General features: G+C 55.5%; 1 long non-coding RNA gene across 2 annotated transcripts; it reads left to right on the top strand.

The window, feature by feature from the left end:
• The first annotated feature begins 18,240 nt into the window (after positions 1 to 18,240).
• LOC122235441 lies at positions 18,241 to 22,342 on the top strand. Of its 2 annotated transcripts, none has more exons than XR_006213518.1 (4): positions 18,241 to 18,361; positions 20,558 to 20,700; positions 21,638 to 21,872; positions 22,215 to 22,342. It is a non-coding gene; the product is annotated as an uncharacterized LOC122235441 (long non-coding RNA). The 2 variants fall into 2 exon arrangements; XR_006213517.1 differs by having other exon boundaries at positions 21,491 to 21,872.
• The last annotated feature ends 2,103 nt before the right edge of the window (positions 22,343 to 24,445 follow it).

Genomic DNA, 24,445 nt, shown 5'->3' with positions numbered 1-24,445 from the left:
CGCTTAACCGGCGGAGTCACCCAGGCACCCCTATACTTTTGTATCGGTGTATTACGTTGTTTTAAGTGTTTTTAATTTTGAGAGAGGGAGAGTGTGTGTGTGTGGGGGGGGAAATGGACAGAGAGAGAGAAAGAGAGAAATAGAGAGAGAAAGAGAGACAGAGGATCCGAAGCAGGCTCCACACTGACACCAGCAAGTTCGATGCGGGGATTTGAACCCACGAACTGCGAGATCATGACCTGAGCCGAAGTCCGATGCTTAACCGACTGAGCCGCCCCAGTGCCTGCCCCTACATTTTTTTCTTTTTCTTTTCTTTCTTTTTTTTTTTTTTTACAGATTTACTCAAATCTTTTTTTAAAAATTTTTTTTTAATGTTTATTTATTTTTGAGACAGAGAGAGACAGAGCATGAACGGGGGAGGGGCAGAGAGAGAGGGAGACACAGAATCGGAAGCAGGCTCCAGGCTCTGAGCCATCAGCCCAGAGCCCGACGTGGGGCTCGAACTCACGGACCGCGAGATCGTGACCTGAACTTAAAGTCGGACGCTTAACCGACTGAGCCACCCAGGCGCCCCTGGATTTACTCAAATCTTTTGAGGACAAGTGTGAAATACACACGAATGCACGCACACACACGCGCGTGTGCGCGCACACACAGATTCTCTTTTCCCATCTAAGCTCACGGAAAGGAGTGGGACACAGTAATTTGCCTATGTGATGGTTTACCTACTCCTTTTGAGAAGGAGAAGTCTTAGCGACACTACCAAGTCCCTGTCCCTGGGACAGGAAGCACCCTGAGTCATTTAGGTCACCCTTCAAATGTTTTATCCTTTCAGTTGTTGAAAAATACCATGCACATAGAAAACAAGTTCTTTTATCTTTCAACAGCACTTTGGGGCATACCTATAGGAGATTCGCTCCTCTAGAACTTAGTCATCTTGTTTTTGCTTTTCACACTTTTGGTGGCTTCTTATAGGGTATGAATGTGTGTTTCGTCTCATTTTGACTCTGTCTCCAAGAATGGTTCCTCTCTGTAAGTTAAAATGGTAATGAATTCTTACAAAGATCTGACTTTCAACTGCAAAACTGCTTCGTCCGAATGCAGGACTGACTCATGTATTAGTTATCTATTGCTGCATAACAAACCACCCCACAATTTCGTGGCTTAACACAACAAACAGTTGTTATCTCAGACTTTCCGTGGGTCAGGAATGCAGGAGCAGCTTAGCCGAATGCTTGTGGCTCCGGGACTCTCACGAGGTTGCGGGGGCTGCAGTCATCTGAGGGTTCTGCCGGGGCTGAAGACCTTCTCCCGAGGTGGCTCATTCCCACGGCTGTTGGCAGGAGACCTCGGCACTTTGACACACGGCTCGGTCCATAGGGCTGCTCGAATGTGCCCAGGATGTGGCAGCTGGCTTCCCCCAGATAGCAACCCGGAAGCCACAATGCCTCGTATATCCTACTCAGGGATGTCACATACAGTCACTTCTGTCGCATTCTATCTGTCAGGAGTGAGTCACTGAGTACCGCCCACAACTATAGGAAGGAAAAATCGGGCTCCACCCTTTGAAGGGAGGAGTATCCAGGAATTTGGGGACATATTTAAAAACCACCACAGGTGGTAAATAAGTTAATTGAATCCAATCGAGCGTTGAGGCAACATGGGCGGTAACCATGTACTTCCCTCTCCTCCAATCAAATGACAGAGTGTTAGAACAGAAGCAGCGTGGGATTTACCTTGAACTTGGAACCGGAGGTTGAGAAAATAATTCCACCTGAAGGGTCCGTATGGCCTTGGAGGCTTCGGTTGTCCTAGTAACGATAAACAGGATTAACCGGGCTCTGTTGGGGTCTGTCTGGGGTGTAAGCAAATTCTCCCTGGAGCTTTGTAGGGCCCGTATCCTGCATCCCGGCCTCCGATTTCTAGCTGGCCACAAATATTATCTATATAGCATGAGGAACCGTCGACCAACGTCAAAGATTCCCAAGAAGGCAGAATCAGGACTCTCATACAAATGTAAAATGAAGTCGTGTCCAAGATCTTATGTAACTCATTAGTTAAATGAAGGAATGGGCGAGATATTCCAACCCATTTAAAGGCAAATTTCAAGAACAGAAACATGTATAGATAGGGAATATTGGAATACGTTTGCAAATGGCTGCAAACCCGGCTTTTGGGGTGGGGGTGGGGGTGGTCCCTTTCCTGGGTGGGAAGTTTCTGTGCTTATTTGTAGGCGAGAAGGCAAGTATTCACAGTGTTATTAAGTCTCCGCACCTTCTTCAGTTGTAAAATAGCCTAGTCGGAGACAAAGGGTCATATCCCAGTAGGTTTCGACAACCCCACCCACCTCCCTAGGCTCCATTCCAGTGAAAGAATAGCCAGTAATCTCTTGCTTCCTCCAAACCCTTAAATTTGTCTTTACATCGAGTAACCTCAACACCCTTGAGAGGCCCAAACAGGGTCCCCAGAGGGAGTTCTCTTAACCTTGGGAAGGTTGAGAATGAACAGGGGATAGATTAAATCAACCAAACGTACTGTAGTAATATTTGGGTGTTAAGTTCAGGAACAATCCGCGTGTACCATTTACCTCGTAATGTTTATGTAAACTTGGGAGTTAGTAAAGAATTCGCCTTATGATTCCAACTTGAATTGTACAATAGACTTTAGGCCAGCAGTTTTCAGGTAAAGGGAATTCAGATTTGACTCGGAAAGCAGAGTCAAAGCCACCCAGGCGCCCCATTATGTGTCAGTTTTAAAACACAACCCCAAGATTCTCTGACTCACCTCCCATTGAGAGATAAGAGGGAAGGGCCAACGACGTCCCCACCCCTGGAAGCTGGGTTGCTTGGCCAATAGACTGTGGCAGGACTTAACACCGCTAGCTTCCACGGTCAGGCCTTAAGTAACTGGCAGCTTCCATTTCCCCCTCTCTCTTGGGTGCTCGCTCTTGGCAACCAGCCACCATGCTGCGAGGAGGCCCAAGTGATCTTTGGAGAGGCCCACATAGAGAAGAAACAGCGCCAGGACCAACTGGCCAACCGTGGGCGTGAGCCATCTTGAAAACGGATCCCCGCGTTCCAGTTGAGCTGTCCCAGCTGACACGGAGTGGCGCAGAGGTGAGCTGTCTCAAGAGTCTTGAGCAAAAGAAATGATTATTATTGTTTGCACCACTAAGCTTTGAGGCGGCCTCGCATAGTCATAGATAACCCAAACACGATATATAACTCACACATAGTAGAGTGTACAAATCCTAAGTGCGCAGCCCGATGAATTTTTACATTTGTATATGACCGTGTAGCCGTCAGTCAGGTTGGATATAGACTATTTGCACCTCCCCAGAAGGTTCCCGAGTCATACAGCTTCTTGAAATACTACCCAGGCACCTGAACTATTAGCCTACAGCTCTGGGCAGCTCAGCATTTATTTATTTATTTTCTCAGAGACGTTTCCAAACTTCACTGGATTCGAAACATTCTCTCCAGCATCCATCGATGAAATAAAAACAGGCTGTGATGTGCGGGCCAGAAAGGAGCCAGGCAGAATGCAGTCTGTAACCTCTGGGAAGTAGGTCGGCAGGAAAATGAGCTGATCCGCTCTGAAACTCCCCATCAGCAGAGTCACCTCGTAAAATGCAGGCACATAGGGTGTTGTCTTAATACCTGTGGTCAGGCCTGCGAGGCCTGATTTGGTCCTTATGGGTCCTAACTGCCCAAAGCAACCGAGGCCGAAAAGGCTTTGGGGAATCTTTAAGCTGGGCGGGGGAGGAGGGGGGGGAGACTCCCCCTCCAAAATCTGCCTCACCAACTGCTTTACTTCAAACTGTGGGCTGATTTCCATTAATCACACTTGGCCCTAATTACCCTGGAGCAGCCTTTCTTCCTCGGGCCAGGGCAGGAATTTTAAGGGGCTCCCAATAATGCGCGTCCCTGAGACCAAACAATAGCGGAGGCTCCAGGAAGAGACTGGGTGAGGAAGCACCCGTGCCCGCTCCCTTCTTTCCTGGAGATCCAGGTTCCCGGCCGGCTTGTGATCTCCCCAGGTAGGAAACCGAGTTCCTCCACTAAATAGATTTTCCTTTTGTTGTCACATTAATTTGCAACTCATTAATAGTGACAGAAGTGAGGTACTGCACCGATGCCATTTGCATATTCATGAGTGACTTATTATTAAACAAATAAGATTTTCCTATCTTCGCGAGCACCCAAAGTAAGGCTGAACAGTACATTACACCGGCCCCGATGCTTTATTCTCTCTTTAATATGTTAATAGATGCAGTTGATTTCTTTAAGTAAATACGCATCTATAAAACAACACGTACTTTATAAAAAAGAAATCATTTAAATAATAATCCATTAGCAAAGTTGGCAACAATTTAAGAGGAACAACCCATTAATACCAACGCGTGAGAATCAATTTGCGAATTTTAACTCGGTTGGGTGGTGGGCTGCGGACGACCGGGGAGGAGGACCTGTGAAAGTGTGCACGCTTAAAAAAAAAATATTTTAATGAGTTTCCGGAGACAGGCACTCGAATCTTGCGCGTCTTTCGGGTGCCGGCTCCCAGTAAGGCGAAAACTGCCCGCGTCCCGATCCGGATCAGCGTTTTTCTGGCGTCCGCAGAGCACTGGAATTGTGAGCTGAAAGCAGGCCCGAGCGCCACGTCGACCCGGCCGCTTTCCCGGTGCCCAGCGGCCCCCGATTAGCACCGGGTTCAGCGGGTGGGGGCGGGGCAGGGCCTGGTCTCCCGGCGAGACTCCCCCACCGGGCTGGGACTGGTGGCCTCCCCTCCTATCCCCCGACCGCCCCCCCCTCGGGCATGGCTTTCGTCACAGCCGGCTCTTTCCTGCCGGGGTCAGGGCGGGCTCCCCCCGCGGCGGCGCGGAGCGCGGGGCCAACCGCGCACCCTTATCTCGGCCGAGTCAGACACTCGCCGCGCGGAATCTGTTGACATTTACTATTGTTCGCAGGAGTCCGGAGCACGGGGCGGGGGCGGGATGGAGGCGAGGAGAGGGAGGGCGGCGAGTGTGGGGCCTGCAGTCGGCCCGAATGTGTGTTTGTGTGAGCTCGCGAAGGAAGGGGGTGGGGTGCGCGCCGTCTCCTCGGAAAAGAAAAGTGGCCCGCGGGCCCGGAAGCTTCCAAGCCGGCTGACCGGGCTACGCCGGGAATCGTGGCCGTGGTGGGCGCGCAGGAAGGAAGATGGGGCAGCCGGCGGTGGGGTCCGCGGATGGAGGGGGTCGGTTCCAGCCGCACGGCCCCCGGTGACCCGCAGGACACAAGTGCATTTGTGCCGAGCCGTGGCGGGGATTAAAGTGCCATACGGCCCGAGCGAGGGGGGCGAGGCGGGTGGAAAACAACTCCCCGCGCGCACAAAGCGCGCATTGTTCCAGCCACCTCCATTATGCCGCGCTGCAGCCAAGAGCCCGTTTCGCAACTGCCCGCCCGGCGCGCGCGCGCGGGCGCGCGCTCACACACACACACACACACACACACACACACACACGAGACAGACATACAGACACACACACATACACACACACGAGATATACACACGACAGACAGACAGACACACACACACAACATACACACGAATTTGCCCGGGCCGAGGCTGGGGGTGGGTGCGCTCCGCTGGGACTGGGAGAAGCCGCTGGGGCCGGGGTGGGAGGGGGGGAGTGCTCGTCTATTCAGGGCTAGGCTTTTTAATGTCTTCTCTCCCTAATCTCTCCAACACTTTTCCTTTTCTCCGTCTCCTCGAGCCTGCCCCGAGCGCACCCCAGAGCGTCGAGCTCCACAGGAGAAGCGGCGACGGCGGGGGTGGGGATTGGGGAGGGGCGCTCTCAGCCTCTGTCACCCGCGGATCGCAGCCCCAGGCGCGCAGCGCTTGCCGGCTCTGCTGAGGACACGTGCTCGGGAGGAACGGGGGAAGCATCCCGCCTTCCAAGGAGAAGCTCCCGGAGCGCCCCCATCCCGGGCTCTCCAGGACTTCCCCGGGCCCGGAGCGGGAGCTGCGGAATCCCGCGCTGCACTGCCGGGCCTGCCGGCTGGTGCTTGCCAACTAGGACAGCTCGGCCGTCCCTACCCTCGCCACGCCGGTGCCCGGGCCCTGTCCTCTGTCCTTTCTGGCTTTCACGGCGCCGATAGGCACCCCGAGAGGAATTTAAGGCTTGCCAGCCTCTTAGGACCCTACCCCGTTCTCCGCCGGGAGCGGAGCGGGGATGGGGGGGGGGAGTAGGGAGAGACTAAGGCACCCCCTCCGCCTCCCGCCGCGCCCTCCCTGGTGGGCAGGTGGGGAGCGTAGGAGCCGGAGCGCGGCGAGCCAGCGCGGTCTGGTTTCCTTTACGTTTACAAGCTATAAATAAACTTCCCCTTGGGCGGATGCGCGTTGCGTCCAAGGGCGGCTTCCCGCCGAATCGGGCGGGTGGTTTACGATCCCGGCCGGGAGCTGGTGCTAGCGCGGCCTGAGCTCAGGGTGGGGCGCTGGCTCTGGGAGAGCTCAGAGGTCGGCCAGGAGTGGCCGAGTGACCCTCCATTTCCCGCGGGGCTGGGGCGCCTCTGCGGTGAGGCCCGAGGGTGGGGCTGGGTGATTTATGAGCCGTCACCCCACCCCGCCCCTCCCGTTTCACTTGTTTTCCTCGCCTTCTTCCCAAAGCCTCGCCTCCAACCTTGCCCAGGGACGATTTGGCCATTTCAGGCTGCTGGAGCGCCAGCACGGGCCCCAGCGGGGCGCGTGTCCGCAGGACGTGGGTGAGGCCCTCGGTGCTTTCACCCCCCGCGCCCCCGCTCGGGCTCGGGAGCCGGCGGGCTGAGCGCGACGAGGCTGGGCGGCCTTGGCCGGAGAGGCGGGGAGGAAGGGCCGGCCGCGCGACTCCGGAAACCGCGGGCCTGCGGGGTGGATCACTGACCCTCAAGGTCACCGGGCCTGGGGAAACCACCGGCCCCACGCCGCAGCAGAGGCCGCCGCCCCAGTCGGAACCCTATGGGGGGGGGGGCGGCGGTGCGCAGCTCCGCACGGAAACCCAGAGGACAGAAGACGTGGCGCGGAGGCCGCCACGAGTCCCAAAACCGCTCTCCCTCAAAGGGACGCCGTTTCACTGGGCCTTGGCGCGCACACGGAGTCCCCAGCACATGTGTGTGGGGCGGCTAGTGTACGCGTATGGGCCTATGGGGACTGCTGAAGGAGTGGGGTGACTCTGGCAGCTGCTACGCTCGCTTCCGTTGAGACTTGGGAGGCTGCGGAGGAGAGAGGCGGCCAGCCGAGTGGGCGAGGGCCCGGCTTGGGAATGAGGAGGGGGCGTCTTCCCTCCGAGAGGCTCCGTAGCGATCGCCCGCAGCGTCTCTTTCTCTCCCGTGTCTGCGTCTCGAGGGCAGCAGCCCCACAGCACCCCAGGCTCGCTCTTCTGCCCGGTGTTTGCTTAACCCTCAACCCCTCCGCGGCAGCTGCGGGTAGACGGATTCCTGGCGGCGCGAACACCGGGGCTGGACCCCAACCTCGGGCCGTCGGGAGCACCCCCTCCCCCGCCCCCCCCCCCCCAATCTCCAGGTCGACGGTCCCAATGGGCCGTCGTCTCCACCACCTACATGGGCTTGGGGGCCTTCAGGGATTGACAGGAGGGGACCCTTGGCAAGGTCTCCATTGTTCCCCGGGAGCTGGGAAGCTGACTCACGCTCTGAGCACAGAGCGATGCCGAGTGTTTTCTCGGCAGCCTTTACCCGAGTGCTTTATTTAGACAGGCTTTATTTACAGTACACATGTTTTCGGCTCGTTATTCTGGAAGCAGGAATGGAAACTGGGCAGAGCAGGAGTTCTCCCCGTGAGCCTCACGTTTGGAAGGGGCTGAGGCTCAGCGCAGTCGAAGGATCCCTTTCTGGCTGGCTAGGTTCCCTGGTGAGATGCTTGGGAGGAAAACAGCAAACGGATGAGAGTAGAGGGCGCAGGGCGGCACACAGGGAGTCACCTACGACCCCCCCCCCCCCCAGTGCCGCTCTCCAAAACGCACAGCACGCCAGAGAGGTGAGACATCCACAGGCCCATTTCACAGACTTCGGGGAGGGTGAGGGCCAGCGGGTCATACAGACAGCACAAGCTTAGTGAGAAAAGCAAGTGTCTTTAACTTCATTTCCTGGGCTTCTTCCTTACTTACTGCTTTGGGCCTCCCAGGTAACCCAGACCTGGTGTCCCTGGATTCTGTGAAGGGCCTTGTCAAGGCTCCTGCGTGCAGGGTACAGGCCCGCCAGGCCGCTGGAAGGCCCGCGGTTGCCAGCCCGCAGTCAAGCCTGCTTTTTGGCAGTTGTTCAGTAAGTGGGGTGGTCCGGTTAGGGACTGCAGGAAATTGTCTGAGCTAGATTAAATATTTTACGAAACCTTCGGGGGGCCCACGGTTGACTTGAAGCTGGCAATGTTAAACCAAACAAAAGTGAATGAGTTCTCTCTCCTGACTTTTTAGGTACAGTTCAGAGAAAACTGGGGGTAGTGCCCCTTGGAGGAAGCAAGTTTAATGGCGTTTCCTCTCATTTTTCTCCACATCGGGATGTTGTAGTCTTCCTGCGGCTTTGCAGAACTCAATAGCCTCCCTGGGGTTGCGGTGGAAGAAAGGCCTCTCTTGGGGTCTCTCTTTGGGGCGCCGCCGCTGACCTGATACCCGTGGCCTCTGAATTCTCAGTCCTGGCCGGTTTGCTTGCTTCTGACTCCTGCTTGGAGCGAAGCACAGCCTGACGGGAGGTGGTGGGGCCCCAGGACCTGCGCCGGACACAGTGCGGACACTGCGGCCAGTTCTCCCCACCTTCCCCTTAGGGCAACCCCTGGGGAGGGAAAGGCCTCCCCTTCAGGAGTCAAGGCCCAACAGCCTTTGCCTGGGTTTCTCTCCCTCTCTTCTGTCGCAGGCTGCAAATCCTGAACTGCTTTTGGGGTCTGTCTGCCGTGTTGTGTTTCCCTTCCTGAATCTCACATCCCTTGGTCCCTGCCCCCCACTGGCTTGGGCCGCGGGGCTGGGGGGGGGGGACTGCTCCCCTGCATGGATACCCACCCCATCTCCATACCGAGGCTGCAGCGTAGGAGCTCTGTGGCCAGAAGTGCGCCACGGCCATGCTGGAGGAGATGGCTTGACCTTTGCAGGAAGGGAAGAGAAGGCCGATTCACAGCTTGCCGCACACGCTGCAGGGAGACCCAGGGCTGCACTGGGAGCCGCAGGCAAGCGCCGCCACAGCCCCAACAGCTCTGACAGGAGCCTGTAAGAGGAAACCAGCTCCGGGAGGCAGAGCTTCTGTGCTGCGGGGTGTGTGCCCGGGCGAGGTGCTCAGGCCTGCTTGGGCGAGTGGAGCTGTTTGGGGATGAGGGCTGTGGCTGCTGCCAGTGGAGCAGAGTCAGGGTTGTGGGGGGGGGGGGGCTCACAGAAGCTGGGGGCCAAGGTTGGGATTGCCGTGGAGCATGGGGCCTCTGGAGAAGACAATGGCTAAAGGAAGCTGCTCTGGAGGCCCAGCTACCTGGAGACTGGCTCATCAGACGAGAAGGGGGGAAGGCTCCAAGCAGCCTGGGAAAGGTACAATTGCCAAAGAGTGGAGAGCCCGGAGCCCGGTTGGGTCCGTAAACCTTAGTATTTGGGGTGGCGTCTTTGATGCCACACGTTCCCAGGGGAAAAGAATCCCTTATAATTTGTAAGTCCCCAAAGACCCCAGGCACAATGATCTCAGAGCCAGCATGCCCGTCCAGGCGTATCCCAGGGGTGTGTGTCTTGGGAAGGGGTCCACGCTGGACCTTTCCTAGGCTCTGAGGGAGGGGTGGGCAATGATGGGGGTGTTTCCCACCATAGGCTGAGGCTGCTGCCTTTGGGGGTGAGGTGGGAAGGTGCCTCCTTTCGCTCCGCTGCTGGAAACCATTGTTTGAGTCTGCACCCAGCGCTTCTCCAGCCCGGCTAATTCTCCACGTGTCCAATTTTCGTGTCTGAAAAAAAGCAGCAGCACAGAAACAAAACCATATGACAGGACTGGGCTGCAAACCTTGAAGAATGGAGAGGGTGGGGGAGGTGGCGGCTGGAAAGGGGGAGGGGAAATTATGTGTGTGTGCGGGGCGGGGTGGGGGGGAGGCGACGGCGCACAACTCTTAAGTTTCGACGATTTCCTACCCGATCTCACCTCCCGGCGTTCTCATCTGATGCAGTTCCAACTCAAACGATTCCGCAGCCCCAGCGCTCGCGGGAGTGTGGGATTACAGTTGGGAGGCGAGGCGCTCGGGGACAGGCGACGCGCAGAGCTGGGGGGTGCGGAAGCACAGGCCCGCGGCGGCCAGACGGCTCCGTTCCCCTCCTGGTCCAGAGCGCGGAGGTCGGTCACCGCACACGCTCTGCTAGCTGGGGGTTGGGGGGGGGTGAGGGGGACAGGGCTTCTCCCTCCTACCTCTCCGGGGCGCGTGGTGCCTCCTCCCCTTCCTGAGACCCATTTCCTTAAAAACTAGCCTAAGGGCCAAACCTTTAGCTACGGGTTCCGACTTTCCCCACCCCCTGTGCCCTCTCAGCATTTTCCAAACCTGCGAGGGCGCTTTAGGCCCGGCCTCTCTCCCTCCCCCCGCTTCCGCCTGTGCACGAGCCCGTGGCGGTCACTTCTGCGACTCTTGGGAGGCCGACGGCCCGGAGCTTTGTTCTCCCAGGGCTTCCCCCTCTCCCCTAAGTCATCCTTTCCTCCACACTTTATCTGCCTGCCTACCCCCCCCCCCTCCCCAGGTCCGAGGACATAAACAACCCTAGTTCATAATCTCATTAGCATAGGCCTGGGTCCGGGTGACGGCGAGGCTCCCCGCGCGCCCCAGCGCAGCGCTCCATTTCGCCGCGAGCCGGAGTTTCCACCGGGCGTGCGCCCTGGGCGGGGGGCGGGGATGGTGCGGGGGCCGGTGTTGGCTCTGGGGCAGGATTGGGGCCGGCCGGGAAGAGGAGGCCGCCCGGGGCAGCCGGAGCCGCGGGAGGAAGACCCCTCCCAGCGCCCAGTTGCCGTGGTCCCCGGAGCAGATGGCAACTTTGTCTCCTGGTGTGCGCGCAGCGACTTTCAACACATTCAAAAGGCTGCGCTCAGCCTGTCGGGGAAGCCTCGCTGACATTCAGAACCGATTAAAGACCCGAGACGGTGCCAGGCGCAGTGGAGAGTTATGAATTAATCATGGGGGTTACCGATATCTGAGGCTCCCCAGGGCAGCCCCTCTATTATTAAGCAGCCCCCACTGCCCACTCTTAACCCCCCCGCCACAAAGGGGTAGGCTCGGCGTCTTTTGCACTGCCCAATTAACAACCACCGGGTAATGTGAAAAGTGTTTGCCCTGCCACCCTCGGTGCAGGCTCAGGTCGCGCCGCTGGGCCTGCCAGACGTGCGTCGGGCAGAAAGCTCAGCCTCTGGGACAGGCCTCCGGTGAGCGCCGGGCTCCGGCCCGGGGGGTGGGGTGGGGTGAGGCGCGTTCTCAGGCTCTGTGCCCCAGGCTCGGCTCCCTTCACCTTCGCAGGGGAGGAGGGGAAGGCCCGGGCTTGTGGGCGACGCCGGCCCCCACCCCCCACCGCGAGCTACGTGTCCTGGGTCCCCCAGCGCGGTGGCAGATTTGCGGTTTCGCGTGGAGGCTCTGGTGACGTTCCAGGCATGCAAAAACGAGGTTCGTGTGTGCTGTGAAAAGCCGCACAGTCCCTGGGCCTTCTAGCAGGCTCGCTGGCTGGAATCCTCGTGCTCCAGGCAGCCCAGAGCCACCCTAAGTGTCCGGCACCCCTGGGAGCCCAAGCATACATTTGCCACCGAACCCCCTGTCTGCATATTGTTAAATCACGTACACCCTTCTAATCTTCCCTATTTATTTCCCGGGCCTGCCTGGCCACAGATTTCTGCAAGACAGAGCAGTCTTCGGGTTCCTCCTGCTTCCAGAGGGGCCATAAAAAACAGATGGTCTCATTAGGAACAATTTATGCATATATATTTCGAAGAGTTCAGCAGAGCCGAGGTAGGTTTGCAGCCCCTGCGTCAGGCAGGAGCAAAATATCACCACTTGCAAATGTTTCCAGTTTGCAAAATAATGGCCTATCCAAAGTAGCTAAGCAACGAATTACTCAAACACTAGAAGGTTAGATGCCAATATTATCACATTCCTCGTGTTCCTTAAACCGTCCTCCTCCGCGGTCATTGGATTTTGGAGGGAGGTTCGCGGGCCTCGCACCCCTACGCCCGCGGCTTCCTTTCAACGACTATTTCCAATCTCCAAGTCAAATCACTTATTAATTATAGAGGCAACTCGAGCAAACCCAATTACCCGTAGGCAGCCCTTCCCAGATGGGAAGTCTGTCTCGCGGCTCCCACGGTGGCCCAATTTCTGGGGAGCCTTTTTTTTTTTTTTTCCCTCGTCCGATTTCTTTTTGCCAGTGGACTGCCAGCGGCCCTGAGTTTCCTCTCCCTGATTCCTCTTCCTGGAGGCAACTCCATTTTCTTACCCAGTTCCCTTTCCTTCCCCTTAGGAGACATCCCCGCCCCTTAGCAGGCGCTGCCTTCAGGCTAAATTTACCGCCGCGCCAGGTTTAAGCCTTAGGCGTTGCAGACAGAGCCCTATTCATTTGCAAAGGCGGAAGGCTGAGTGTTTCGCTCCCTTGGCTGCCCCTCGACTCCTCTGTCCTCCCTTCAGGCCTAGCCGGTGGCTTGGGCTCACCTCGACTCCGGAGCTGCGCCCTTGGACTCCGCAGGGGTCCACTCTTGGTCGGAAGAAGGCCACCTCACGTTTAGTGCCGCCACAGTTCTGGCCATATGGTAATAATCATGCTAACCAGCAGGATTTTGTACCAAGTCATTTCCACACACATCTATCTTCTTTAAACCCCACAGCCCTGCATTTATATGGGCACGATGTCTCCCATTCTGCAGATAAGGAAAGTGAGGTTAAGAAATTTGCCCCAAATCACAGTTGGGTGGAAATGAAGCTCTTAATCCAAAACCTGAGTTTTCACTCACAGCTTCAAAGACACCTTCTGTAATAGTATAAAACCACGGCAGGAAGGAGGGGGGCGGTTTGTTTGTGGCAGTGGACGTCTGGTAGCGCAAAGGCCTCGGAGGGTTTCAGACAAGTGGTCTAGGCATCCACTTGGCATTTGGAAAGCACACCGGCTGGACGCAGGAGAGACCTGGAAAACGGAGGCGTGTTTGGGATATGGGGCGCTGGGGTGGCTGCACTGGCTGGGGACAGGATTGCGGGGCAAAGCGGGGTTGCAGGGGTCTTGCAGAGCTTGGAGAAGGCTCCTGTCGCCCCTTCGGGACCGCAACAGCCGCTTCCGAGGCTGTGGCGCTCGTGGGACGTGTTGCGGGGCGTGGAGGGCTCGCCCGGGCGACCTGGGGGGCGCGCAGCGCGACAGCAACCCGGGGAGGTCCCCAGAGGCGGCTGGCCTCGGCGGGGCTTCCCGGGCGCGCTCGCTAAGATGGAGCCAGCAGTTCCGCGGAGGAGGGGAGGGGAGGAGAGAGGAGAGGAGGGGGGAGAAGGATGCGCGGGCGAGCTGGTAACCGTCTGCAGCGAGGAGTGTAATTGCCCCTGTGACCGCGGGCGGCGAGGGCGGGGCGCGCGCCCTGCCTCCTCCCTCCCACTCCGCCGCGGCGCGGAGCTGGCTTTTGGCTGGGAAGGCACGGAGCACCTCGAGGGCCTGGCCGGCTCTGCGCAGGGCGAGGCCGTTCCTAGCCCTCGCCGCCAGGACAGCCGGCCTCGGTGCTCCCGCCTGGGGCCTCGCCCCAGCGCGAAGGCTGCTTCCTTTGGCCCCCAGGCCCTTCCCGGCACCAGCCTCCCTCCGCCTTGTGGTGCGCCTTGGCCGGGGCCTGGGGCTGTCAGCTGCGCCCTGGTGACGTCGTTCTCTGGAGAGCGGCGGCCAGCCCTCCACCCCACCCCCCGCTTCGGGTCGCCCTGGGCCACCCCAGCCGGACGAGGCCGAGCTGGGCTGCGCGGCACTCGGCCGCCGGTCCCCGGGTCGGAAGGGAGACGGGACTTCGGGCAGTCCCTGCGCCCCCCGGATCTCCCCGCACCGTCGGCGGGCGCGCCTTGCCCTTTAGTGGGTTCCTGGCCCCGCGCCGAGCAGAGGGGCCGCGTCGGAGGTGGGAAGGGGGCCCGGGCCGGCCAGGGATTCCGGAGTTTGTAACCCGTGTAGTTTCTGGCTTTCACGGCTCGTTTGAAATCCTCCCACAGGAAGATGTCTGCCAAGGAGGCCTGCGCCGCTCGGAGCCCCGCGCGGCCACCCGGGTGTGCGAGTGTGAGTGTGTGCGTGTGCGTGTGTGTGAGCGCGCGCGCGCGCGCGCGCGCTCGAGACCCGGGAGTGAAGGGAGGGAGCCGGCCCCGGCACTTTCTCGGCCGCAGAGTTTCGAGCGCGGCCTGTAACGCGGGGCCTGGCACCCAGGGCTCGCCCGCGCCCCAGCTTCGGCCTCGTGGGTGCCCCGGCGGCCTTCTCGCGCCTTCCTCCCTGCCCCCGCGGCAGGAACTGTTAACCCAGGCAGGTGACTGCGCCCCGGCGCCCGTCGTGCGTTGGTCTTTATACCTCGTGAGTTCAACACTAATGAGTTATGGGTTGGCCCACGAAAACATAATGTGTAAATTAGGAATTTAATGATGTGTAAGATTAAAAGCTGCGCAGGGTTGCATTTATTTAAGGCTGCCATCTTGTGTTCGCAGAGAAATTACTCGAACGACATTGACCCCCCTTGCCCGCAGGACTGGAGATGGCACGGGCGCGGTGGGTGGGTTCTGGGGGCTCCAGGCGGTGCCCCCGCGGCTCTGGCACGGTGGAAGGGAGGCCTCAGCGCAGCGTGGTCTGGGGAGGCCTAGACCGAGGGCTGGCTTTGGGTGGGCCTTTTCCCAGGAAGACTGAAGAGGGGTTGACGAAACCACGCGCCCCCGCCCCCCTCCGCCACCCCTTTCCCGGGTCTGGAATTGGCAGGGTCCACGGGGTTTGCCAATTTCTGGATAACTTCCAGCTCCTTCCCATCCTGGTGCTTTCCGGCGTTTGTCGGGGTTGCCTCCGGATTTCAAAAGCACCTATGGACATGTCTGGGGGAACCCTGGCTGCTTCAGGAGATAGGTTTTATGTCAATGAAGGACAGACCCAACACTCGAAGCTTGGACAAATGAAGAAAAATGGATTAAAAAAAAAATAGGCAAACCCTGTGGACCCTGCCAATTCCAGACCGGGGAAAGGGGTGGCGGAGGGGGGGCGGGGGCGCGTGAACCATCCCCTGCTTTTATGCTGTGACACTGGGGCGGCCTGGTCTGTGACAGTGTGCCTGGGCACAGGCCAGCAGCCACGTCCGTCCTGCCGGTCCCCGCTTAGGTCTGCAGAACTAGGGAGATTCGTTTGGTTCTGCTGCCGTGGTGACTGGCAGGTGGGATGCCTCTCGTGAGCACCTTCCCCCCACCAGGAAAGGGGATGAGTAAAAGCAGCCGGAGAAAGAACTTTTATTTAAGGAATGAAGGCCTACCTTGGTCAATTCTAGAGTCCCAGGGCCCCTTGGGACATAGGCCTCCGGTGTGTGTTTTCTAGACCTTGAAAGAGTTAATGGGAGAAATGTTCATGGTTTGTCTGTTTGCTCAGGCCCCACACTTATCTGACCAATCGCTGGGAGGGTATAACTTTAGAAGTTTCGTTCTCTATCCCACTTGGCTCAGAGTTCCAGAAAACCCTTGTTTAAGTAATCACGATAATCCGTTCAGATTCCTTAAGGCCTGAAGCCATTTGGTGTTCCCACTTGGGTCCTGTAAGAAAAGACGAGGAGAGAAAAAGGCAGCGTATAATAAAGAGCGTTGTAACAAAGCCCCTCTGAAAAACTTTCCTCCCTGACGTGGCTATGGTGTCCAGGTAAACTTCCTAAGTGCGTCTCCGAGCGTCTGAGAAATGGTCCTGTCGGGCCTGGATGTTGGCAGGGAAGGGAAAGATCAAAGGGGGGCCGGGTGCAGGGGCCATATTTTCCCTTTTGGTGAAAACGTGAAGGGGATACTTGACCTCCTTGGGGAGCCGGGGGAAACATACCTCATCGCGGGGAGCCAGTCAGGGTGGCAGGCCTTTGAGGCACTACCGATAGGACACCTGGCTGTTGGTATCAGAAAGAAGGTGTGTGGGGGCACCTGGCTGGCTCAGTCGGTAGAGAATGGGACTCTCGATCTCGGGGTCGTGAGTTCGAGCTCCCTGTCGGGCTCAGAGCTTGCTAAAAAGAAAAAAAGAAGAAGAAAGGTGCTGTGTGGTTTCTTGCAGCCCCTTCAGCCAACTTTTTCCATTGCTGTCTCTAATGTGATGTCTTAAAGGGGTCCCTCAGCCCTGGACCTGCCCTCTGAAGCCCAAGTCAGCCTGTCATGGAAAAGCGCCCTGCCACCCCCTCCCTCTTTAGCCACACTGTCCCTGATCTGGGCCCGAGGGCCTCAGACATCCGGGCCCTTTATGCAACCCAGCCTCCGTCATTCCCCAGAGGATTCTTTCCCCCTAAAGAAATTCTTCGCTGAGCTATCACAGTAGGCTGGCCAGACCTGTCCCCATTTCTGGTGACATTCTCCAGGGTTTTGCTTAGTCGTTTATACACCATTCCCAGAGAAGCTGCAGGCGGAAGTGAAAGAATGCTTGGTTGACTTTTTGTAAGTCTTTTCTAGTCTGTTCTGCGGCTGATCTAGCCCTACACGCTTAGGCAGGCCTCTTTCCCTCTCCGCGCCCGGGTGTGGGGAGAGATGATTTCAAAGGGCCTTTTCAGTTCAGTCTTTCTGACAATTTCTTTGACAAGGCTGGAAGTAGCTAGGGTTCTAATCCTCAGGTCTGGATACAAGGAAAAGGCAGTTTTTTGTTTGATTGGGAGGTTTTGGTGTTTCTGGCTTCTTTGCCTGTCCAACGTCTGGTCCCCCTTCTAGATCCAGAACCCACACTGTGTTTGGAGAAACCATTCCTCTCTGACTCTCAGTCCAGGTGCTTGGCGGGAGGGGTCTGACTCCATCTCCTGGCTGCAGCAGTGGGATGCACGGAGCATTTGAACCTGTCCCCTCATCCCACTCTGGCCACACTGATTGGTTCAGAGGTTGGTCTGTGACCCGAGTGTGTCCCAGAGAGACCGTTGCAGAACTTGCTGTTTCTCGCGGAGAAGAGAATCACGCTTTGTCAGAACCTTCATTGTTTGAGCCCCTGGATCCCACTGAACCTGAAGCCAGCCCTGCCCCAGGATATTTCAGTTATGTGTGCCAATAAATCCCTTTCCTTTGCTGAAATCACTTTGACCTGGGTTTTCTGTCCTTTGATTTCCCTGCCTCCCTAGGGAACGGAGAGGTCACTACCCCCAGGCAGGTTCCCAGAAGTTAGATCTAGGTGGTATAGAGCCAGAATGGGAACCCTGATCTCTCCTGCCACACTGCTTGGCCCAACGAGCTTTGTCATCATTTTAGTTTCCTTTCTGTGGCCTCTTTGCATGTTTCCAAGGACCCGTCCGGCAAGTCAACCTAGAACGCTGGGGCATCTCCATCCTGGTTGGTGCCAGGGGAGAATGTTGGCTTTCATTTCTGGCAGAGACTGTTCAGGATTTCACCCCTCCTAAGCTGACCTCCCAAGATCAACTTCCTTTCGTTTGGTTTTCCGTTTTGTTTTCTTGCCCTCGTTCCAAGGACATTTTCTTGACTCCCATCCATTCCTTTAATCTGATCTTCTATATTCCACTTTCAAGACACTTCCCAGGCCTGAGTCTGGAGACCAAGTGCCTTGTAATTAATAGTTTGTTGTGGCGTAAATGACCCGCCTGCTTCCCCTTGCCCACCAGACCTCGGCACTTTGTCTCCCTTCTTTCGAGCAGCTTCTAGGGCCTCGAGTCTTTCAGGAAGCCTTATCAATATCTGAGAAAGAGGTGGCCATCTTCCCTGGCTCTGGCCCAGATAAAGTAGTGTGGCCCCTCACCCCCGCCTACCCCAGCGCGGCCAGCCCTGTCACAGCATAAAATACCGAGAGCCCTGGACCAGGAGATAAGAGACCCGGTATCAGGCAAATATTCCAGTTAGTCTCACACACACCCGTTCCGACTCCCTTCTGCTTTCTCACGCTCTACCACAGAGGTGAGATAGTGAAATTCTCAAATTGCTAGGTTACTTTAGAGAGGCTGGTGGCCATGTGACTCAGTTCTGGCCAACGAGAGGTAAGCAGAAATCTCCGGGAAGGGTTTCCCTTCCTAAACAGATAAACATTTTCTGGAAGAGAGAACACCTTTAATCCTTGTCTTTTTTTTTTTTCCCCTGCCTGGAATACAGATACTGTGCCTGGAGGTGCAGCAGCCATCTTGGGACCATGAGGATAAACCCCACAAGCAGTGGACAGCAGAGTAGGAGGATAGAGGGGTCTGTGATAACCTAAGTAGATGCATGAGCCCTGGATTCTGTATGTTTCTCTGGATTTTTCCTACAAGAGAAAAAGAAACTCTTTACTCAAGCCACTGTTAGTAGGATTTCTTCCTTTCTTCTTCTTCTTCTTCTTCTTCTTCTTCTTCTTCTTTCTTTCTTTCTTTCAAGCAGGCTCCATGCCCAATGTGGGGCTTGAACTCATGACCCTGGGATTAAGAGTTGCATGTTCTACACCCCGGCTGTGTTCCTAGCTCTGCCCTAACTCATTGTGTGGTCCTGAGCAAGTGACTTCACTTCTCTGGCCCTCAGGTTCCTCATTTGTAGAGTGAATATTTGTGAGTACATGCGTTAGAAGATTCTGTAGAGCTACCTTATTCTGATTTTATAAATGCAGCTTTGCATCTTTTTTCCGTTGTCCCTGCCTGCGTTTGGGCCTTATCATCTAAGGCTGCCGCCCAGGCTCCTGACCTCCAGGTCTGCTCTACCTTCTACATTTCACACACCTCCCTCTGATTAACTCCAAATATAGGAAGTCTGCTTTGTTATGCTTGAAAATTGCTAATGGTTCTTCTTACCCACAAAATAGAATCCTGAATCTTTTTTTCTTTATTCCCTACAAATGTCAAGGGGTGAATATACGGCTGTGATAAGCAAGATCCTACGTAATTGGCTCTAAAACGGAGAAGTGATCCGCTGAGTGGGAACGATTCTAGAAGAGACGTAAAACCCGGTGATGACTTAATCCATGACAAACCAAATAACCAAATAGCAGATATAGGAATGATTATTTAATAAACGCCGTGCGCACAGTTTATTGGTACGGAGGCCTGACTTGGATTTGTATCTTACGCCAGGCCCTGTCTGTGCACCCCACCTCCCGCCGAATTCTGGATGCATTCGCGTTAACTATAAAAACAAAGCAAAAATATACCAACGGTAGCAAGCACAGAATCAGAAGAAAATAGGAGGGTATTTGTAACATACAGGTAAGAGGATAAGGTGGACTTAATAGAAAAAAGACAAGGACAAAATGCCATTTTTTTTTAATGTTTATTTTGGAGAGAGAGACAGAGACCGAGAACGAGTGGGGGAGGGGCAGAGAGAGAGGGAGACACAGAATCCGAAGCAGGTTCCAGGCTCTGAGCTGTCAGCACAGAGCCCGATGTGGGACTCGAACTCATGAGCAGTGAGATCATGACCTGAGCCGAAATCAGACGCTCAACCGACTGAGCCACCCAGGCGCCCCGGAAAATGCCATCTTTTGACGTAACAATAAAGTGTGGGTGTATTTTGGGAGTTCTGCATTCTTCCCCGGGGATCTGTGCTCCTGTCCCTCCATCAGTACCCCACTGTCTTGAAGATTGTAGCTGTCAGTAATCTTTCGTATCAGGTAGAGTGAGAATATCGAGTCTTTCGACCGTGACCTGACTCAGTTTACCGTTCCCGCTAACGGGTCTGATCTGTCTGATCTCACGCCTGCCCCTGAGACCAGCTCTTCCTGTGGGATTTACTTCCGTTCCTTCCTTTTCTGTGAAGCCTTTCTTGCTTCCCGCTGCTTCTTTTGAACCTTAAAGGTGAGGGTTCCTTCCCTCTTGAATGCCCTGCACTCTGTATCTGTGTCATTCACTTGGACTTTCACACGTAATCCCTTCTCTGTGCTCACACTCCCGAGTAGCGCTCTCGCCTTCTTGGTGTGGTGGATTCCCGGTACCAGACGCCCAGGGTCCCGGATGCAGTGGGTCCTTGGCGAAAGATTCGTTGTCGGCGAGAAAGACTAAACCAGACGCCACTCCTACTTCAGGAAGGCATACGTGCGCGGTCGTAAGGGGGCAAAAGTACGCACGCGTCCTTTCGTTGCTGGTTTGCCAGGAGGTCTCTGACACCACGTTGGTGCAAAGCGAAGTCTTCCCGGATCGACAAGCTGATCCAGGCTCTTTCTGTGTGTTCCAGGTTGGTTTATTTATTTTGAGACCCCGAGAGAGGGTACAACCCGGGGAGGAGCGGAGAGAGAATCGCAAGCCGGCCCCTCGCTGTCGGCGCGGGGCTTGAACCCCGGACCGTGAGATCGTGACCTGAGCCGAAATCAAGAGCGGGACGCTTCACCGACTGAGCCGCCCAGATGCCTCTCGGGGCTCTGGGCTTAAGCAGGACCTGGAGTGGTTGGATGCTTGTGGCTTCTCGGCTGCAGCCTAGGGGTTGGATTGAGGTCCGCTCCATGCATCTCTCATTCCAGAGTCCCACGCGAAGCTGCAGCAGCTACCTGGAGGCATGTTCTTCTCCTGGCGACGGCAGGGGTTCGGGAGGCCAGGCCCAAACGAGGAAGCGCGTTTGAAAACCTCCGACTGGATCCTGTTGACTTCCGTTCCATCGACCAAAGTGAGTCACTTGGCTGAACCCCGCATTAGTGGGGACCGGGAGGGGGTGCACCGAGGGGCTGGGGCGGGGGCGGGAGGAGGGGGTGTTTGCCGAGCAAGGACGCAGTGGGCCGCACCGCGTGATGAGCCGAGGCTGGGGGCCCGGCTCCAAAGGCCTGCAGCCAGAGGTGTGGCCATGGCCTTGCGGGGGTCTCAGAAGAGGATCTAGGAGGAAGCCAAACTAGATAGGGGCCCGCTGCTCTTGAAGGCAATCCCGTCTCGGGTGCAGGGAAGGACGCGGGAGCGGCCGTGGGCGTTGCCAATCAACGTCCCCCCTCCGTGGTTTCTCTGTCTGTCATTCCACTGCTCATCCTTAGTGGGGAACAATCTTGATTGCCATTTTCTCGTTAGGAAATACTAGATCCTGGGAAAGCATAACCTTCGAAAAGACGGCAGTCAGGCTACTCTGTGGCGAGGCTTTTCTCTCAGGTGTCTGGTGTTTGAATCCTTCAGAAACCAGGAGAGGGGTGCCTGGGGGGCTCACTGGGTAGAGCCTTCGGCTCAGGTCATGATCTCATGGTTCGGGAGTTCGAGCCCCGTGTCGGGCTCGCTGCTGTCTGCACAGAGCCTGCTTCGGATCCTCTGTCCCCCTCTCTCTGCCCTTCCCCTGCTTGCTCTCTGTCTCTCAAAAATGAATAAATAAACGTTTTAAAAAAGCCAGGAGAGATTGGGGGCGGGAGGCGGGGGGGGGGGGACAGGGAATCTTCTCTAGATGAGGGAGAATAGCTGAGGCTTTGCTGGAATGTTTCCAGGTTCTCCTCACTGCTCCTCCTGGGAACAGAGTCTGGGGGGAGCCAGTGTGTTCCAGAAGAGTCAGCACAGTCCGAGGGAGAGATCGGCCCTCTGGCAGCAGCCAGCCGATGAGAACCAATTATACACATCTCTTCCCAACTCTGCAGTGGGTGATGTCAAGTCGAGAGCTTGAAATCTGACCACACTGGGAGTATTTACACCACAGGAATCGGCGAGCACTACAGACGGGCCTTCCCCACCCCGGGAGAGCCAGTTGTTAAATAGTTACCAGCACATCGCTGCTGCTGAGGGACAGGTCTGTGCCATCAAAACCTTAGAAGTGCCTTTCTCGAGATTTCTTGGAAGTCTACTGTTCTCCTTGTAAAGGCAAAATGAGAGTTGGTGAGTGGGGCACGGTGGATATGGGAGAACCAAGGTGTTTGTGTGTGTGTGTGTGTGTGTGTGTGTGTGTGTGTGTGTGTGTAGGAATGAAGTTGTACTATCCCATGCTTGTTCAGGTCTTAATATAGAAAAGAAGCCTTCAAACACTTTGTTTTTAGATTCAGCAAGTCCTGTGTGAGGCTGGGGGCCACCACCTGGACAGGGGAGGGTCCGTAGTGAGCAGGCCAGAGGGAGGGAAGTGACCGAATCTGTAGGAGGCCGGCCCTATCTAGCGCTTTCTATTGAGCACATGATTGTCATTCATCACCTGAAAAGGTTATAAATCTCCCCGGTGTTGAACAGCTCCAGAATGAATGAAATGGAATTAAATGTGCAGGCACGCACAAGCTCACGCCTGGCACGGAGCCCAACACGGGGCTTGAACTCACAACCCGGAGATCAAGACCTAAGCTGAGATCAGGAGTGGGACGCTTAACCGACTGAGCCACCCAGGTGCCCGTCCTTCTGTATTTTCATTCAGCAGATCTCTTTCGAGCGCCCGACTTGTGCGGGGCACCGTGCCCCCATGACTCCCTAGGCCCCAGTGCGGGCAGCCTTTCCCAGTTGTGGCTTCTGGTCTCACCTACGTGATCTGCGACCTGAGGGCAGGATTTGGGTCGTCTACTCCCTGATCCCCTGCCCTACCCTCACAAAGCCCATCATTAATTCCTGCGGGAGCTGCCACCCCCCCCCCCCATCCTTTGGCATGGTGTTGGCAATCTCTTAAGGAGAAAAGAATAATTTTGTCTCCTGTCACGTAGCAAAATCAAAGCTTTTGGCAAGCACGAAGCCTGGGAGGCCTTTACCGCCACACATATAATTAGAACTTTGGGCTAAACCCATCCCAGAGGAGCAAAACATTACATTTTAAGGCACATGCTTTTGGATTTATTTATTTAAAAAAAAAAAAAAATTTTTTTTTTTTTTTTTTTTTTCCGAAAAAGCCGTTCGTTCCCTTCCTTCCCTCGGATGACATCACGCCTGAACACAGCACACGGCTCTCCATCACTTTAAAGGGGGAGCGCTTTGCATGCCGTCTTTCCCTTCAAACCCTTACGAACCAGACCTTCACTGGGAGCCCCGGGATGGGCATTTTCCTTCAGGTACAAAGATCATTACAAGGCAAGCATTCTTAAACCGGGTCTGCTCCCAACACAGCATTTCCACATATGGATATTAATTTATGTGATCACTTGAATACAAACGCTCGGCTGTCTCCATAAGTTATAGAAGCAATCATCCCAGGGAGCATCGGAGACACCGAGAGTCAATTCCTGTGTAATAATTTCATATTCGAGCCAGGGATGCCAAATCACGGCCCCTTTGGATAAAATGTGAGCCTGTGGAAACACTCCCCTCCCCCTTTTTATTATTGTGCATTTTATTTCTCCATAAAATACGTTTATGCCCTGGAAAAACAAACCAACCCAGGGGGCCAGGCTGACAGCGTGATGCAGGGGGTGCTCTGCCGGGAAGCTTCTGACTCAGCCACTAGCAAGCACGGTGATGAGGGAGTGTGTCCGTGAGCTGCTGAGAAAGCCCTCCTGGGGCCAAACCTTGAGGGGGCAGGCAGCCAAAGATCGCCAAGCCTTGGAACAGAAAATCACCGAGCCTTGGAATGGAAGAAGGTCATCTGGCCCCGCTTCCCATCTTGGTGGGAAGCCTCTTTTTCCTTTTTTTTTTTTTTTTTTTTATACAGCTTTATTGAGATATAATTCACATACCATATAATCCACCCACTTAACGTGTACATTTCAGTGAGTTTTAGTGCATTCCCACAGAAATGCAACCGTCACCACTTTTTATCATCCCCAAAAGAAACCCCATCCTCATTAAGGAGTCGCTCCCCATTTCCCTGCAACACTCATCTACTTTCTGTTTCTGTAGGTTTGCCTGTCGTGCAGATTTCATATAAACGAAACCACGCAGCATGCGTCTTTCGTGACTGGCTTCCTCCACTTAGCGTGATGTTTCTGTTTTTCATTGCTCTTGGGTATATACCTAGGAGCAGAATTGTGGGGTCCTACGATGACTCTGTGTTTAGCTTTATTGAGAAACAGCCAGACAAGTTGCCGCAGTGGTTGCCCCATTTTGTAGCCTCACCAGCGGTGTATGTGACTTCCGTTCCCCCCACTTTTTTTGATTTTATACATTGTGGTCAAATACATGTAACATAAAACTTACCGTTTCTTTCAAAAATGTTCATTTTGGGGCGCCTGGGTGGCTCAGTCGGTTAAGCGGCCGACTTCGGCTCAGGTCACGATCTCGCGGTCCGTGAGTTCGAGCCCCGCGTCGGGCTCTGGGCTGATGGCTCGGAGCCTGGAGCCTGTTTCTGATTCTGTGTCTCCCGCTCTCTCTGACCCTCCCCCATTCATGCTCTGTCTCTCTCTGTCTCAAAAATAAATAAACGTTAAAAAAAAAAAATTAAAAAAAAAAAATGTTCATTTTTGAGAGAGAGACACAGAGCGCGAGTGGGAGAGGACAGAGAGAGAGAGGGAGACCCAGAATCCGAAGCAGGCTCCAGGCTCCGAGCT

Source organism: Panthera tigris, chromosome X, assembly GCF_018350195.1.
Source record: "Panthera tigris isolate Pti1 chromosome X, P.tigris_Pti1_mat1.1, whole genome shotgun sequence".
Taxonomy (NCBI): domain Eukaryota; kingdom Metazoa; phylum Chordata; class Mammalia; order Carnivora; family Felidae; genus Panthera; species Panthera tigris.
The sequence above is the reverse complement of the archived record's forward strand: the minus strand, read 5'-3'. Positions and strand labels throughout refer to the sequence as shown.